Raw genomic sequence first — 12,977 nt, forward strand, 5'->3', positions numbered from 1 at the left:
GCCTGGTAGGCTGCAGTCCATGAGGTCGCTGAGGGTCGGACACGACTGAGTGACTTCACTTTCATGCATTGGAGAAGGAAATGGCAACCCACTCCAGTGTTCTTGCCTGGAGAATCCCAGGGACAGGGAAGCCTGGTGGGCTGCTGTCTATGGGGTCGCACAGAGTCGGACACGACTGAAACGACTTAGCAGCAGCAGCAGCTACTCAGAACCAATTGCTTTCACCTGACACACCATGCCTTCATTCCTCTATGAAAGCGAAAATGAGAGTTGCTCAGTTGTGTCTGACTCTTGGCGACCCCATGGAATATACAGTCCATGGGATTCTCCAGGCCAGAATACTGAAGTGGGTAGCCTTTCCCTTCTCCAGGGGATCTTCCCAACCCAGGGATCAAACCCAAGTTTCCTGTACTGCAGGCAGATTCTCTACCAGCTGAGCCACAAGGGAAGCCCAGGAATACTGGAGTGGGTAGCTTATCATGCCTCTATATGTTGGCTTATTCTACCATTTCTTCTATTCAGAATTCCCATTTCCTGTCTTTGATGAGTTCTCATTCTTCCTTTAGAACTCAATTTTGTATCCCATCCAGGTCACTTCCTCTTCTTGTTCTTCCACAGCACTGTCTACACCACTGTTAAAAACTCACCTCCTGGGACTTCCCTGGTGGTCCAGTGGTTAAGACTGTGTGCTCCCAATTCAGGGAGCATAAGTTCAATCCCTGGTGAGGGAACTAAGATCCCACATGCCTCACAGTGTGGTTTAAAAAAAACCACCTCACCTCCTGAATTATAGTCATTTGTTTCCATCTCTGTGTTCTCAGGAACCGTGGCTGGGCCCACCAGATAGCAGTTTCACAATGTCTGTTGAAATCCTGCATCTGTTGTTGGGCATAGGTTGTTTACAGGGCTGTATTCTAGGTCCTGAAGGAGAAGATATACAGTGCTGGGCAAACCATGGTCCCTGGGCCCAAGGACTTACAATCTAACTAGAGAGACAAGTCGTTTTTATGGAAAATACATTACTAAAAACCAGTGTATTCTAGAATAAATATGAGACAGAAGAAAGCTCAATGTGGTAGAACCTGTATAACGTTGAAATAGCCAGTACACTTGGTTTCTGGTTCCAACGTCACCATTAATTCACTACGTGGCCTTGACAAATGATTTCTCGTTTTTACACCTTGGCTTTCTTGCCTGTAAACAAAGATGTTTGATCAAAAGCCTTGGGTGATTTTTAAAGCGGATTCCGGCTGAATTTGACTCCATGGAAACTGAGTGGAAGGGATGGTGGGGAGAGCTTCGTAGTCTTGGTTTGCCCCCTGGTGGTCACTCAGCAACATCACAGTCCCAGGAGACGGCCGTAGGCTTTTCTCTGGGATGGAGGTAGCAGAACCCGGAGCCTAGAAAACAAAGAACTGTGGAACAATGGCCATTCTAGAGAACAAATCAGTCAGTCACTGGTGGATTGGTACAGAATCCTATCCTCCTTTAAGACAAAGGAACTAAACCCATGTCGTAACTGTTTCTGTGCAAACCAGCGAAGTCAGTCTGTATGAGGCTCTTCTGCATTCCCCCTGACTTTTTCTTCTGCTCCCATCACAGTACTCTCTTCTAAGGCAAGTTGTTTTTTTTGTCCCTGTTTTCAGAATAATTGAGGAATTGTACTCCTCCATTCTCTCTTTGTTTTTATTTCACATGAGAAGACACTGATCCTCAGTGCACCACCTCCTGTCGCCAGCTAGTTTGGGTTCAGAAGAACTAGACAGGGATAGTAGTACGAAATCCATTGTCCCTCTTGGCCAAATTCAAATCTAAAGATCGGTGAATTTGAAGTTCCACTCTTAAATCCCAGTGTCCTCCAACTCTCACCCTCTCTCTCAGGCTTTCTGATACATATTTTGTTGATGTTGTTCAGTTGCTCAGTCGTGTCTGACTCTTTTGAGACCCCCATGGATTGTAGCCCACCAGACTCTCTGACCATGGGATTTCCCAGGCAAGAATACTTGAGTGGGTTGCCATTTCCTTCTCCAGGGGATCTTGCCAACCCAGGGATTGAACCCGCATCTTCTACATTGGCAGGCAGATTTTTTTTTTACCTCTGAACTGCCAGGGAAACCCAATACATATTTTATAGGAGAGCCATTGAACATCCAGAACAAAGCTGGGGTGAATGTTTCAGTTTGGTCAGCGTTACTGTCCATCCAGACCAGACCACCTGACCTACCTCTTGAGAAACCTGTATGCAGATCAGGAAGCAACAGTTAGAACTGGACATCGAACAACAGACTGGTTCCAAATAGGAAAAGGAGTACGTCAAGGCTGTATATTGTCACCCTGCTTATTTAACTTCTATGCAGAGTACATCATGAGAAACGCTGGACTGGAAGAAACACAAGGTGGAATCAAGATTGCCGGGAGAAGTATCAGTAACCTCAGATATGCTGATGACACCACCCTTATGGCAGAAAGTGAAGAGGAGCTAAAAAGCCTCTTGATGAAAGTGAAAGAGGAGAGTGAAAAAGTTGGCTTAAAACTCAACATTCAGAAAACAAAGATCATGGCATCTGGTCCCATCACTTCATGGCAAATAGATGGGGAAACAGTGGAAACAGTGTCAGACTTTATTTCTGGGGGCTCCAAAATCACTGCAGATTGTGACTGCAGCCATGAAATTAAAAGACTCTTGCTCTATGGAAGGAAAGTTATGACCAACCAAGACAGCATATTCAAAAGCAGAGACATTACTTTGCCAACAAAGGTCTGTCTAGTCAAGGCTATGGCTTTTCCAGTCATCATGTATGGATGTGAGAGTTGGACTCTAAAGAAAGCTGAGCGTTGAATAATTGATGTTTTTGAACTGTGGTGTTGGAGAAGATTCTTGAGGGTCCCTTGAACTGCAAGGAGAGCCAACCTGTCCATTCTGAAGGAGATCAATCCTGAGTGTTCATTGGAAGGACGGATGTTGAAGCTGAAACTCCAATACTTTGGCCACCTGATGTGAAGAGCTGCCTCATTGGAAAAGACCCTGATGCTGGGAAAGATTGAAGGTGGGAGGAGAAGGGGATGACAGGATGAGATGGTTGGATGGCATCACCAACTCAATGGACATGAATTTGGGTAGACTCCAGGAGTTGGTGATAGACAGGGAGGCCTGGTGTGTTGCAGTCCATGGGGTTGCAAAGAGTCGGACACGACTGAGCGACTGAACTGAACTGACTGTCCATACATTTTTTATGACAAAATGAGGGTTTCACTCCTTCCCACTCTTCCTGGAGAAGGGCCATGAATCCCTCCTTCTGGGGCACTTGGTCCAAAAAAAAAGTGAAAGTAGCAGAAGGGTTTTTTTTTTTTTTTACTTTTTATTTTGTATTGGGGTATAGCTGATTAATAATGTTGTGATAGTTTCAGGTGAATAGTGAAGGGACTCACCCATACATATACATGTATCCATTCTCCCTCAAACCCCACTCCAATCCAGGCTGCCGCATAACACTGAGCAGAGTTTCATGTGCTATAGAGTAGGTCCTTGTTGGTTATCCATTTAAATACAGCAGTGTGTACATGTGTGTGTGTTAGCTGCTCAATTATGTCTGACTCTTTGCAACCCCTTGGACTGTAGCCTACTAGGCTCCTCTCTCCATGCAATTCTCCAGACAAGAATACTGGAGTGGGTAGCCATTCTCTTCTCCAGGGTATCTTCTGGACCCAGGGATTGAACTTTTTCTCCCTCATTGTGGGCAGATTCTTTACCATCTGAGCCACCAGGGAATGAAAGTGTGTACATGTTTATCCCAAATTCCCTAACTCTGTCTTCCTCTCAGCAACAATAATTGCAGAAGGATATTTTTTTGATGAGATGAGAAAAACAGACTAGAATAAGACATGCTATTTATATTGTAAAAGGTGATCGATACTAGCAGAGAGAAGTTTGTCTTTTATTATTATATTTTAGATTCATGCTGTATTTTTTCTTCCATTTTTATTGAGATATAATTGACATACAACACTATAAATTTCAGGTGTATGGCATAGTGATTTGACTTAAATCCATCATGAAAGAGGCTTCCCTGGTGGCTCGATGGTGGAGAATAGGCCTCCCAATGCAGGAGGTGCATGTTTGATCCCTGGGTCAGGAAGATCCCCTGGAAAAGGAAATGACAACCCACTCCAGTCTTCTTGCCTGGGAAATCCCATGGACAGAGGAGTTTGGCAGGCTACAGTCCATGGGGTCGCAAAAGAGTCAGGCAAGCCTGAGTGACTAAACAAACAAACAAGAAATCATGAAATGATTACCACAATAAAGTCAGGGAATATTCCTCATCTCATATAAAAATTTTTTTTTAAATAAGAAAAATTCCTTTTCCATGCAGTGAAAACTCAGGATTTACTCTCATTAATAACTTTCATATATAACATAGAACAGTGTTAATTATATTGATGGAGTAGTATATTACATCCCCAGTACTTGGTATCATATATAACTGGAAGTCTGCACTTTTTGATCCTCTTCATCTAATCCCCTCCCCTCCCCACTCCCCAGATTCATGCTTCAGAAAGATCATTCAGACTGTGAGTTAGAAGAAAGCAGGATGGGATGGAAAGCGTGCAGGATACTTCTTGTTTGCCCTGCCAGATAGGTTCTCCCTCCACTCCACCTGTCCTGTGTCCCAGAAATTTGACCTGCGTGGACTCCCAGTGGCCCTGAAAGTTTTGCCTTTTAGGTGTCTCACTCTGAGGGAGAGTTAAGGCGGGGTGTTTTCCCGTTTTATTTCCTTAATTGCTATCTGTTGGACCTAAAGGGCTTCTTTAGTTTCGGTTCAGTTCAGTCGCTCAGTCGTGTCCGACTCTTTGCAGCCCCATGGACTGCAGCACGCCAGGCTTCCCTGTCCATCACCAACTCCCAGAATTTACCCAAATTCATGTCCACTAAGTCGGTGATGCCATGCAACCATCTCATCCTCTGTTGTCCCCTTCTCCCACCTTCAATCTTTCCCAGCATCAGGGTCTTTTCCAATGAGGCAGCTCTCCGCATCAGGTGGCCAAAATATTGCAGTTTCAGCTTCAACATCAGTCCTTCCAATGAACACTCAGGACTGATCTCCTTTGGGATGGACTGGTTGGATCTCCTTGCAGTCCAAGGGACCCTCAAGAATCTTCTCTGACACCACAGTTCAAAAGCATCAATTCAACGCTCAGCTTTCTTTAGAGTCCAACTCTCACACGCATACATGACCACTGGAAAAACCATAGCCTTGACTAGATGTACCTTTGTTGGCAAAGTAATGTCTCTGCTTTTTAATGTGCTATCTAGTTTGGTCAGAACTTTCCTTCCAAGGAGTAAGCATCTTTTAATTTCATGCCTACAGTCACCATCTGCAGTGATTTTGGAGCCCCAAAAGACAAAGTCTGCCACTGTTCCCCATCTATTTGCCATGAAGTGATGGGACCAGATGCCATGATCTTAGTTTTTTGAATGTTGAGCTTTGAGCCAACTTTTTCACTCTCCTCTTCCTCTTTCATCAAGAGGCCCTTTAGTTCTCCACTTTCTGCCATAAGAGTGGCATCATCTGCATATCTGATATTGCTTCTTGCTGCTGCTGGTAAGTCACTTCAGTCGTGTCTGACTCTGTGCGACCCCATAGATGGCAGCCCACCAGGCTCCACTATCCCTGGGATTCTCCAGGCAAGAACACTAGGGTGGGTCGCCATTTCCTACTCCAATGCATGAAAGTGAAAAGTGAAAGTGAAGTCGCTTAGTCATGTCTGACTCTTTGCGACCCCATGGACTGCAGCCTGCTAGGCTCCTCCATCCATGGGATTTTCCAGGCAAGAGTACTGGAGTGCCATTGCCTTTGGCTCAGAGGTTAAAGCATTTGCCTGCAAGGTGGGAGACCTGGGTTCAATTCCTGGGTCGGGAAGATCCCCTGGAGAAGGAAATGGCAACCCACTCCAGTATTCTTGCCTGGAGAATCCCATGGACAGAGGAGCCTGGTAGGTTACAGTCCTCGGGGTCGCAAAGAGTCGGACACGACTGAGCGACTTCACTTTCACTTTCACTTTATTCCCTTAAAAGAACGACCAAATAAAAGAGGGAATTCTTTGCTTGGTATCTTGGACCAGAGCCTGAGGGTACCGAAAGGAGAAGGCAAGACCAGGGGGATGGGAGGGAGCAGCAGAGAGAGACAGTGAAACAAGTTGCAGACTCAAGGTGGGGCTTTAGGTATCTAGAGGGAGACACTTAAAGAAGTCAAAGAGTTCTTTTTCTCCACCAATGTGCTTATGTGTTAAAGAGAATTTTTTTCTTTTTTGGCAATGCACTGAACTTTAAGCCTTGCTAAACACTACAGACATAACTAAAGGAGGGAACTGTTCATGGGGTTCTCAAGGCAAGAATACTGAAGTGGTTTGCCATTCCTTTCTCCAAGTGGACCACATTCTGTCAGACCTCTCCACCATGACCCGCCCGTCTTGGGTTGCCCCGCGGGCATGGCTTAGTTTCATTGAGTTAGACAAGGCTGTGGTCCTAGTGTGATTAGGTTGACTAGTTTTGTGTGAGTATGGTTTCAGTGTGTCTGCCCTCTGATGTCCTCTTGCAACACCTACCATCTTACTTGGGTTTCAATGGATGCGAGTCTGAGTGAATTCCGGGAGTTGGTGATGGACAAGGAGGCCTGGCGTGCTGCGATTCATGGGGTTGCAGTGTCGGACATGACTGAGCGACTGAACTGAACTGAACTGAGCTGAAAGGAGGGAACATACATTCATTCCGTAACATCTGAAATGTGCCAGATACTGTAACTAAAGCTGGTCCCACCAAAGCTGGGTCAGCATCTACACCTCCCTGTCTTGTCCACTGCTGAATTCTCCATACCTGTATTCAGTTCAGTTCAGTTCAGTTGCTCAGTCATGTCCCACTCTTTGTGACCCCATGAATTGTGCAGCACACCAGGCCTCCGTGTCCATCACGAACTCCCGGAGTTCACTCAAACTCACATCCATCGACTCAGTGATGCCATCCAACCATCTCATCCTCTGTCTTCCCCTTCTCCTCCTGCCCCCAATCCCTCCCAGCATCAGTCTTTTCCAATGAGTCAACGCTTCGCAAGAGGTGGCCAAAGTATTGCAGTTTCAGCTTTAGCATCAATCCTTCCAAAGAACACACAGGACTGATCTTTAGAATGGACTGCTTGGATCTCCTTGCAGTCCAAAGGACGCTCAAGAATCTTCTCCAACACCACAGTTCAAAAGCATCAATTCTTCAGTGCTCAGCTTTCTTCACAGTCCATCTCTTATATGCATACAGGACCACTGGAAAAACCATACCCTTGACTAGACGGACCTTTGTTGGCAAAGTAATGTCTCTGCTTTTTAATATACTGTCTAGGTTGGTCATAATTTTCCTTCCAAGGCATAAGCGCCTTTTAATTTCATGGCTGCAGTCACCATCTGCTGTGATTTTGGAGCCCAGAAAAATAAAGTCAGCCACTGTTTCCCCACTTGTTTGCCATGAAGTGATGGGACCAGATGCCATGATCCTAGATTTCTGAATGTTGAGCTTTAAGCCAACTTTTCACTCTCCTCTTTCACTTTCATCAAGAGGTTCTTTAGTTCTTCTTTGCCTTCGGCCATAAATAAGGGTGGCATCTTCTACATATCTGAGGTTATTGATACTTCTCCCGGCAATCTTGATTCCAGCTTGTGCTTCATCCAGCCCAGCATTTCTCATGATATACTCCGCATATAAGTTAATTAATTAGGGTGACAATATACAGTCTTGATGTACTCCTTTTCCTATTTGGAACCAGTCTGTTGTTTGATGTCCTGTTTTAACTGTTGCTTCCTGACCTGCATACAGGTTTCTCAAGAGGCAGATCAGGTGGTCTGGTATTCCCTTCTCTTTCAGAATTTTCCACAGTTTATTGTGATCCACACAGTCAAAGGCTTTGGCATAGTCAGTAAAAAAGAAATAGATGTCTTTCTGGAACTCTCTTCCGTTTTCTATGATCCAGTGGATGTTGGCAATTTGATCTCTGGTTCCTCTGCATTTTCTAAAACCAGCTTGAACATCTGGAAGTTCACAGTTCATGTATTGCTGAAGATTGGCTTGGAGAATTTCAAGCATTATTTATTAGCGTGTGAGATGAGTGCAATTGTGTGGTAGTTTGAGGATTCTTTGGCATTGCCTTTCTTTGGATTTGGAATGAAAACTGACCTTTTCCGGTCCTGTGGCCACTGCTGAGGTTTCCAAATTTGCTGGCATATTGAATGCAGCACTTTCACAGCATCATCTTTCAGGATTTGAAATACCTCAATTGGAATTGCATCCTGTATTATCCTACCACATAGTAGGTATTTGTTAGATATTTGTTGAATATATGAATGTTACGTGCTTACTCCAGTGATATCTCAACTTCATGTGAGTGGGATGAAGTCTACTTAGATTGTTTTTATTTTTCACGGATAATTATAGGATCAAGAGGCATCCGTATAAAATACAAATCTATACCCATCACTCCCTTGTTTCAAATATTAAACCTTCCAATGATCACACAATAGCCTGATTTTATTTCTCTGTAAAATGGAGACAATAATATACTCAGCTCACAGGGTTCAGTTCAGTTCAGTCGCTCAGTCGTGTCTGACTCTTTGCGACCCCATGAACCACAGCACACCAGGCCTCCCTGTCCATCACCAACTCCCAAGTCCACCCAAACCCATGTCCATCGAGTCAGTGATGCCATCCAACCATCTCATCCTCTGTCGTCCCCTTCTCCTCCTGCCCTCAATCTTTCTCAGCATCTTCCAATGAGGCAGCTCTTCGCATCCAGTGGCCGAAGTATTGGAGTTTCATCTTCAACATCAGTCCTTCCAATGAACACCCAGGTCTGATCTCCTTTAGGATGGACTGGTTGGATCCCCTTGCAGTCCAAAGGACTCTCAAGAGTCTTTTCCAACACCACAGTTTAAAAGCATCAGTTCTTCAGTGCTCAGCTTTCATTAGAGTCCAACTCTCATATGCATACATGACCACTGGAAAAACCATAGCCTTGACTAGATGGACCTTTGTTGGCAAAGTAATGTCTCTGCTTTTTAATATGCTGTCTAGGTTGGTCAGAACTTTCCTTCCAAGGAGTAAGCGTCTTTTAATTTCATGGCTGCAATCATCATCTGCTGTGATTTTGGAGCCCAGAAAAACAAAGTCAGCCACTGTTTCCCCATCTATTTGCCATGAAGTGATGGGACCAGATGCCATGATTTTCGTTTTCTGAATGTTGAGCTTTAAGCCAACTTTTTTTCACTCTCCTCTCTCACTTTCATCAACAGGCTCTTTAGTTCTTCTTCACTTTCTGCCATAAGGATGGTGTCATCTGCATATCTGAGGTTATTGATATTTCTCTTGGCAATCTTGATTCCAGCTTGTGCTTCATCCAACCCAGTGTTTCTCATGATGTATTCTGCATATAAGTTAAATAAGCAGGGTGACAATATACAGCCTTGATGTACTCCTTTTCCTATTTGGAACCAGTCTGTTGTTCCATGTCCACTTCTAACTGTTATTTGCTGACCTGCATACAGGTTTCTCAAGAGGCAGGTCAGGTGGTCTGGTATTCCTATCTCTTTCAGAATTTTCCACAGTTTATTGTGATCCACACAGTCAAAGGCTTTGGCATAGTCAATAAAGCAGAAATAGATGTTTTTCTGGAACTCTCTTTTTCCACAATCCAGCAGATGTTGGCAATTTGATCTCTGGTTCCTCTGCATTTTCTAAAACCAGCTTGAACATCTGGAAGTTTATGGTTCGTTCACGTATTGCTGAAGCATGGCTTGGAGAATTTTAAGCATTACTTTACTAGCTTGTGAGAGGAGTGCAATTGTGTGGTAGTTTGAGCATTCTTTGGCATTGCCTTTCTTTGGGATTGGAATGAAAACTGACCTTTTCCAGTCCTTTGGCCACTGCTGAGTTTTCCAAATTTGCTGACATATTGAGTGCAGCACTTTCACAGCATCATCTTTTAGGATTTGAAATAGCTCAACTGGAATTCCATCACCTCCACTAGCTTTGTTGGTAGTGATGCTCCCTAAGGCCCACTTGACTTCACATTCTAGGATGTCTGGCTCTAGGTGAGTGATCACACCATCGTGATTATCTGGTTTCTTAGGTTTAAATGAGATAGATGGATTACTGCTGGGCATGTGCTTATTATGTGGTAGGTAGTTACTTAATAAATTCTAGTTCGTTTGCTTCCCAGTGTCCTAGGCTCATGTCCACCCACTGTTCTAGGCACATCAGATTCTTTACCAGTCCCACACAGATTTTGAACTTTCATACATTTGCACCTCTGCTCCTCTTTTCCCTCTGCCTGGAATGCCTTCCCTGCGTCTACCTAGTGAACTCTTCCTCACCCTCCAATCAGAGTTCACAGGTCTCCCCCTCTGTGAAACCTTCTCTCCCTCCCCACCCCAACTTAGCTTTCTGCTTCCAAAGCACCTTGTATGTGTCTCAGCTTTAGAGTTTGTAGTTCTAATTGTCTTTTTCACCACCCCCGCCCCCCCGATAATTATTTATGTATAATTTTGTCTCTCTGTTTAGGCTGTGACCTTGAGTGGGGCAGGGACCAAGTCTTTTCCATGTTTGTGGAGTATTTGGAAAGAATCTGGAGGAGGCTGGGAAGATGACAGGTAGAAGGATTAGTTTTGCAAAAACTGCTTCTTCCCCTTAGGAATGCAGCAAAAAATCTTTAAAGCAAAAGGGAAGGGGGCAAATCACAAGGGGAAATCTGGTTTGAGGGAGGAAGAGAAGAGAAGGCCACCAGGAGAGATAAGGAAGGTGAGGGAGGGGTGGGGCTGGAAGGGTCTGAGGGCCTGAGCCTTCCTAGGTGTGTGAGGCCTGTAGGAGGGACTCAGTGCCTGGGCTGGCAAGAAGGGGTTTGGGGGCTGCAGGGAAGAACAGCCTGTCTCCACCTGGAACCAAACCAATAGCCTTTAGTCTAGCAGGAAGTAGCTGGAGCCTCCACCTGGCCTGAAGAGGGAAGGTTTGCTGTGATGAGGATGTTGCTGCTGTTGCTGCTGCTAAGTTGCTTCAGTCGTGTCCGACTCTGTGCGACCCCTTAGACGGCAGCCCACCAGGCTCCCCATCCCTGGAACTCTCCAGGCAAGAATACTGGAGTGGGTTGCCATTTCCTTCTCCAATGCATGAAAGTGAAAAGTCAAAGTGAAGTCGCTCAGTCGTGTCCGACTCTTAGCGGCCCCATGGACTGCAGCCTACCAGGCCCCTCCATCCATAGGGTGATGAGGATGAGGAGGGCTAAAGCCAGAGCAGTGGTATGGACCACTATGAGAAGGATGGCAGTGATGCAACCCTCACGAAGTATGGCACGAGTGGCAGAGCAAAGGTAGCTGGAGAGGAAGCCCTGGTAGGTGTGGCTGCGCCACAACCTGTTCCAGCTGGCATCCTCGATGAGTGCATTAACTGTGTCACAGGTGGGAGCGTAGGGGAAAAATATCACCTGCACCCCAGCTTCTTCTGCTCCAGGCTATTGGGCTCAGCTTTTCAGATGGTTTCATAATGTAGGAAGCAGCCCTGACAACTATGATCAGGTGCCACTTTAGAAACAACCTGTTTCTAAGTTGGAGTACTTTGTTACAAACAACATACACTGTGAGCAATTTAATGGGGAAAAAAAGGAATTTACTCAAAGGGTATAGAGTTGGCAGGAAGGCTGGTAACCTGCATGTGGAAAAATAGGTTGTAACCTAGGAAGGCCAGGCAGCAGGCACTACAGCCAAGCTTATGCCTCAGGAGCACTCTGGCATGACCACCGTCACCATGGTAGGACACTCCCCCCTCTACCGCAACGCCCAAGGGACCCACTGTGGTTGGACACCTACTGTGTCCATGCCTGTTGTGTGTGCTCAGTTGTGTCTGACTCTGCGACCCCATGGACTGTAGCCTGCCAGCTCCTCTGTCCATTACTGTTATTCCTGGGGATCTTCCCGGCCCAGGGATCAAACCTGTGTCTGCTTTGTCTCCTGCATGGGCAAGCGTGATCTTTACCACTGTACCACCTGGGAAGTCCATCCGTTCCTGTGAATAATTCTAAACTTGTCAATATCTTTTTGTGTCATCCCCTGAAGATTTGAAGTTCAGAGAGGAGTGGCCACGTGGCTGAGCCTAGGTCATACATCATGTTCTGTCTGCCCTGGGGCAGGGAGAAGACTACCTCTGTGGTTCAGCTCCCCCAGTCTCAGCGAAACTGCATAAAATGCGGCGTTCCCCCAAACAGAAGCTTCTTGACTGTTAGAGCTAGACAGGACATTTGAATTGGTCTTTGAATAGACCACTCTATTGTAGTGGCCTGATCTAGGAGTATTCATTCGAATTCCTGTGGCGTTATAAAAAATTTACATGCTGGCATCCCATCCTCAGTTTTTTTGGTTCAGTAGATCTGAGAAGGGACTTTGGCATATGTGTGTGTGTGTGTCTTTCTGAAATGCTCCCCAGGTTGAGAACTGATGAACTTGAGCACTCTTGTTTTAAAGATGAGGTGACTAAAGTCCAGAGAGAGTTTATCTGTTAGAAATTATATAAGTTAGGGGCTTCCCTGGTGGCTCAGTGGTAAAGAATCCTCCTGCCAATGCAGGAGACACATGTTCAATCCCTAATCTGGAAAGATCCCACACGCCATGGAGCAGCTAAGCCCAAGCACCACAACAGGTAAGCCCATGTGCCACAGCTACTGAAACTCACACATCCTGGAGCCTGTTCTCCACAAGAGAAGCCACGGCAATGAGAAGCCCATGCCCCACAACTAGAAAGTAGCCTCTGCTCTCCCCAGCAAGAGAAAGCCCTCGAAGCAGCAAAGACCCCAGTACAGCCAAAAATAAATAAGTAATGTTTTGACCCTTTGTGACTCCATGGACCATAGCTCACCAGGCTCCTCTCTCCATGGAACTCTCCAGGCAGGAATACTGGAGTG

The sequence above is a fragment of the Budorcas taxicolor genome, chromosome 15, assembly GCF_023091745.1.
Source record: "Budorcas taxicolor isolate Tak-1 chromosome 15, Takin1.1, whole genome shotgun sequence".
In the NCBI taxonomy this organism is placed as follows: Eukaryota; Metazoa; Chordata; class Mammalia; order Artiodactyla; family Bovidae; genus Budorcas; species Budorcas taxicolor.